At 45.0% G+C, this 5839-nt stretch overlaps 2 long non-coding RNA genes across 3 annotated transcripts in view; one reads left to right on the top strand and one right to left on the bottom strand.

Annotated features, from left to right (window-relative positions):
- Positions 1 to 5839, bottom strand: part of LOC114008959 (uncharacterized) — a 31470-nt gene that overhangs the window by 21819 nt on the left and 3812 nt on the right. The gene's annotated exons all lie outside the window — the stretch shown is intronic.
- The window catches only part of LOC106735523 (uncharacterized), a 2697-nt gene continuing 1622 nt past the window's right edge, over positions 4765 to 5839 (top strand). For both annotated transcript variants that reach the window (XR_001370814.2, XR_001370815.2), the window contains exon 1: positions 4765 to 5691. This is a non-coding gene — a long non-coding RNA (uncharacterized LOC106735523). The remainder of the gene's footprint in view (positions 5692 to 5839) is intronic.

Raw genomic sequence — 5839 nt, 5'->3', positions numbered from 1 at the left:
TGTGAGCGCTTGCCAGAGAGAGACAGAGGGGGAAAGTGAGAAAACATTCCCCTGGGGGACATGATATACTACAATCCTCTCTCCTCCATTCTTCTCCCACAGTCATGGGCATACACACATGCACATCTGGCATGATTTTCAAGCCATCAGGTCCAGGACTTGACCTGCACTCATCCATATGGGAGTCCAATGCCTTAACCACCACGCTCCCTGCTGGCCCTGGTCCTGACTTTTTTCACTAAGCGTAATTCTTTCCTTTTTTCAAGTTCACTTTCTATTCTGTGAGACAGATAGACAAACAACAACCTGACAGGATCCCAACACTTCAGCCCAAACCAACCTAGGTCATAGGCATGCCTGGATGTAGGATACTCAGGGGGTCTCTAGACTCCAGACATAAACTAGCAAACTTCCCATGCTGGTCTTTCTCACAGAGCATAGTGTCTGACTGCCCCCCTAAACTTAATGCTTCTTTGATTTATTCACATCATTGGAAGTTATCAGTATAGCATTCCTTTTTCATCGCTAAGTAATATTCCATTGTATGGATAGTTCACAATTTATTTTGTTCATTCAACTGGAAACACTCATTTTAAAATGGAAATTTAATATCCTGAATCCTCCTGAAAATCTAACAATAAGAAGAAAAGAAGGGGAGACCAAAAAGGAGAAAACCCCTTCAGACTCATTCCCACCACTGGACTTACTCTTGGATTAGCCCAGAATGCTCCCCAAATCTTGGCCCCATTAACCTCACTCACAGCTCCACATTCAGGTTATTTCCTCAAATGTCCTCCAAGATTCTCCCAGTATTCCTTCCTCCCTGTGCTGCCCCTCAAGTCACCTTCTATCACATCACTGTTTGCTGTGCTCTGCAGTACGGCTGTTCTCCAGATTTATTAGATTTATTTGTTTATTTTTGTCTATCCTTTATTTTTTAGAGTTTTTTCATTGCTTTCCTTCATGAGAAGAGACACAGAGAGAGAGAGTGAAAGACAGGCACCGCCAACAGGATCGCCACACCAGGACCCACCCGCCCCAGATCATGAGTACACATGGACCTGGCAGGTTCAGTAAGGCCTCTGAACACGCACCCAGAACCTTCCCCTGTGCGTGGGTCTCACAGAGGGTTGCATCACTGCTGTGCCACCATCTAGTCCTATCCCCTTCTTCAAAATGTTAGCTCCGTAAAAGCAAATATCTTGTATGTCTTCTTCACCGTCATAGCCTTCATGCCTGAAAGACCAACCAGCATACAGTAGATGCTCAATAAAAAATGGCTCCATGAAAACATAAGTGAGTGAATCAATGACTAACAAGGTGAGGGGACATTATACATGAAACTAAATTTTTTTTAAGTTGTATAAGCCTTTGGTTTTGAAAATTTTCAGAGCTTAATAGAGTAAAGATATTTAAAAGGCCACCTACTAGCACTGGGGCTACTCACATATCAATTCAGAGACCTGGATCAAACAGAGCAGCTGAGACATGGTAACCTATTTAATTCAATGAGGAGCAAGCTAGACTCGGCTATACCTCCGGCTGGCTCCATCCTCCTACAAATCATCCGAAATGCTAAATCATGTTTAAAACCCCCTGATTGTGACCTCCGGGAACTATGAAGAACACTAGCACATAATTTACATACTGCCAAGCTCCCGAGGCCTCTAAATAAAGCCCCCCAGGGCCCCCAGACACTATTTTTGAGGCGAAGGACATCAAGTGACAGATTAAATCGAGTCTGCTCCCCCAACACCAGGGAAAAAGGCACCTCACCTTCCACTTGCTGACATCTGAGAAAGTCTTAAACTACATTGGCTGTCAGGTGCTTCCCAGGGAGGCCATTCTTATGTCGTGCGCTTTTGTCTCTCTCATTTTACACAACTCCATGGCCAACAGGTATTTTTGCTCAGCTTTGATTCCTTTTCCAGATTCTAACATCAAAAAGTGTTTTAACCTCAAAGCACCAAGAATGAATTCACAAGAGCACTTTGCATTCTGCCTGTAAGGTTGAATTACATTTGGTCACGACATGGCTATAATTCTTTTTTTTTAAAGGAAGAATTATCTTATTTCATTTATTTATTGCATTTTAATTTGACTAGAGAGTGACAGAGGGTGAGAAAGCAAGATGCCAGGTCCAAGACTCAAACCGTGGTCAGCCATGTGGGAGTCCAGCACCTTAACCATCATGCCACCTGCCGGCCCCAACATGACTATAACTCTAACACCAAGTTGGTCAATGAAAAAACCGTGAGAGGATCGGAATCCAACCCAACAGACACCACCAAGGGTAGGACGGGCCGATAGAAGGATATTGAATTTGGCTACAGAATGTTCTACTGTCGTGACCGTGATTAATTTTTATAATCTGACAAGAGGGGAAGCAGAAAAGTGAGGCCTAAGACACTGTGAGCTGTTTATACCTTCCAGGGGCCCAAAGAAAAACGGCACCTGTTTTACTGTTTTGTTTTCTGCACAACTCAGGAGAGACTACACAATAAACATTTCAAAAACATGTGAGCCAAATAAAACAGCTAAGTGAATACTAGCGAATACTTGAGCAGCAAGCCACTTGGATATCCATTCGTCTTCGTGAACCTTCCGGAAGCATGAAGACGGTCTATCCCTGGCCCAAATAATCCACATGCATAACTGGGTTTTGAGTTATGTACAACTTACCCTGGCTTCTAATGTCTTTTGTAGTTGCAACTGCCTATTAGACTGTTAGAAATTCCCTAAGATCAGACACTGCTTTTACTCTTGCTCCTACGCTGTTCCCTTCACCCCTAACTCTGAGGCACACACCAACATACTCCCAGGAAATAACCTGTTTGATTCCTTGCCAATATGCACGGAAACACAACAGCATTTGTTTCATAGGTGATCCTCAATGCCTCGCACGTTACTCCGGAAAGTGAATGCATAAATGAACGAACGGAGCCTTGAGTAGAGAATACTTCAATCATATTATCTCATTTGAGCCTCACAACTCTGTAAAGTAATAACAATAATAGGTAACGCTTTTATTGTGCTAATTATATGCCAGCCACTACTATAAATCCTCCATATTTATTAAGCCTTTTAACTCTCCCGAACTCTGTGAAATAAGTGCTATTATTCTATCCATTTAACAGACGGAGAAACTGGTGGAGGCACACGGAGGTCACACAGCCAAAAGCATTCCTTGTGAGATGCTCCTGAGCAGCAAGATTCATTTCAACAAGTCTCCCCGCTGCATGGACGCAAATCTAGGGTTGTGTTCCCTGGACACTGTGAGATGCCAGAGCCAGTACGTGAACACAAATAGCCTGGCGCAGAGTCCACACTCTCAACATCCAAGTAGCACATGTGGAAGAAAGCTGACCCACTGCAAATATTTGGGAGCAGCAGAGGAGAGATTGTCCAGGGGGCTGGGATGCTAAGCACTGGTTTGCTCAGTCCTGTTCTCTCAAACTGAAGTTGTGTGTGTGTGTTTGGGGGGGTATAGAGAAAAAAAAAAAGAAAACAAAGAAAACAAACCAAAAACCTGGAAAATGTGGGTTCTACCCTAACTCTCTGGAAAATAGTTTGCTTTCATTAGAGAAAGAGCATTTGCTGGCATTGCTCTGGGTTTAGTCCCTGAGCATCCATTACAGCCTCAGGAAAAGGCCACACAATTCTTAGCCAAAGTGACACACGGGAGAGCCTGATCAAAGTTCTCTGAAAGTCTTTGCGGGAACTGGATTTTTCTACAAATATGTCAAAGAGTCTGAGGGAAGTAGGGAAACCCAAGACAAAAGAATAAAGGCCAAGAGAGAATGAGAGTGTGTAACTAGGAAGGGAAAGAAAGAATGGGAACTAGCCCCTAACTTGAATGCATGGGTTTTGGTAAATTTATGGCTTGAGAGAGAAATGCTTCTCTTCTGAGATGGCACAAGAATGGCAGGGAAACACAGGTTTGGAAGCAGGCTGGGTTCGTTTCTTAAATGTAAAACTTCAGGTCCAGTTGGATGTTATGCTGTAGAGAACAGTGTTGTGATTACGGTGTCTGGAGAGAGAAGGATAAAAATTGAGAGAAAGAAATGATAGTGCAATCATTAGCAAAACGTTGTCAAGCTGGGAAAGGGAAAAGGTGAGAAAGAGAAGAGGTAGGTGAGCTATTCTGGGCTCCTAGTGCCTCTTCTGTCCTCTTTCTTACTCACCACATCTATGGGGCTGAGAAAGGAGGGATTTGGGTATGCACTGAAAAGGTTGCATGGGATTGGTGGATCAAAGTTCGTTTGTCTGGGGACAAGGTAAAGCTCCCACTCCGATTCAAACTGTGATCCCAAGGAACTTCTTTCCTCTTCAAGGGGGGAAAAAAGACCTTTGCTCAAAGGCCAGTTGAGAGACACCCATTGAACTATTCCCTACAAAAGTCATCCCTCAGCTGAAACTTGTAGGATTTGGAAATGACTGAAAACGACAGGTAGGCCTTGAAGACCTGCAAGTGCCAGTACCCCAGAACAGTCCTGACGCCAGATCTTGCCCTTTCCTTTTTATCCAACAGAAACCAAAAGGTGCTTTCCTCCACAGAAACTGATGGGGAGAAGCCATCCACATGACGAGATTTCACTGCAAGTAACATGTTTATTAAAACCAAAGTGCACATCTCGGAGAATTTTTTATCTGTTCTTAAAAAAAATAGAATTTTCACACACAAAAAAAAAACAGTGACAAAGTATAATTAATTAAAAAAAAAAACACTTGGAAGAGATTTGCTAGGTAAGTTCATCTGGGATCTCTAAGGAGGTCGTTGGAGAGGCTCTCTTTTATGAATGAAAATGAGTTTCCTGGCAGGACCCCAGTCACCTCCAAATACACGTAGCTGAATACAGGACTTCACAGATCTCACACCAGTTCACAGCAGAAGACTGAGGAACGCACCGCGATTCATGGTACCTTAAGAGGCTTCTTCTAGAGCTGGCAGATGGGAATCTGCGCCCTGCTGCACTCTCCGAACATCCTACTCTAGGTCCCAAGAATTATCTGTACTCTATTGCAGGGCGATGCTGCTGCTTCTTATTTTTTTTTCTTTTTTCTTTTATCACGCTCCGAAAACCGCAAAGGGATTTAACCAAAAGGAAGCAAAGGCTTTCTTTTTATAAATTCGATTAGTCATTTTCACTTTCTCTACCTGGGGACATTTCCTTTGGGAGGAATTTCATACCCAGAGACCCCTTAGTGAGGCACTGTTGCAGGCGGGCGCAGTGAATTTAAGTGCGAAACGCTCAGTGTGGACGGAAAGTAAAAAATCACAGGCACTTGCAGCGAAGTCAGTTTCTAAAAGCCGGTGTGGGAGTGGTCTGCAAGAAAGACGAAGTTTGCCGCGGGCAGGCGTATGGGATCCTAGGCTGGGGGGGGTGCCGGCTCTTAGCAAGCCCGCCCTCCGATCGCCACCGCCGAATTTCCCGCCGGAGTAGGCGCCGGGGCGACTGGTCCCTGCGCTGCACCCGGCGCCGGTCTGGAGATAGCCCTGGGCGGTGAGCGGCAGGAGACCCCCAAAATGCGTCTTGTCTACACCGCGACTTAGCCGCTGCGGGAGCAAGAGCGCCGAGGACGCACAGCGTAAACGCGGCCAGAGGGGACACCGGCCCGAGCCTGCTCCCTTAGGCCTCGGGTTCGAAGCCGTGCCAATGTCCAAGGAGAGTTTAGGATTTGAGCAGTTCGGTAAGGAAAGGAGTTTCTGATATTCCCGGCAAAGTGAAGTCCGGGGGTTTGGAAAAAACCGAACCTATGGTGGACTTTCCAAACTTGGTCTTTCCTTTCTATCATTTTTCCCCTGCCTCTCTCCTCCCAGTATTCTAGTCCCAGCCCT

This window comes from Tupaia chinensis, unplaced genomic scaffold (assembly GCF_000334495.1).
Source record: "Tupaia chinensis unplaced genomic scaffold, TupChi_1.0 Scaffold000422_1, whole genome shotgun sequence".
NCBI lineage: Eukaryota > Metazoa > Chordata > Mammalia > Scandentia > Tupaiidae > Tupaia > Tupaia belangeri.
The sequence above is the reverse complement of the archived record's forward strand: the minus strand, read 5'-3'. Positions and strand labels throughout refer to the sequence as shown.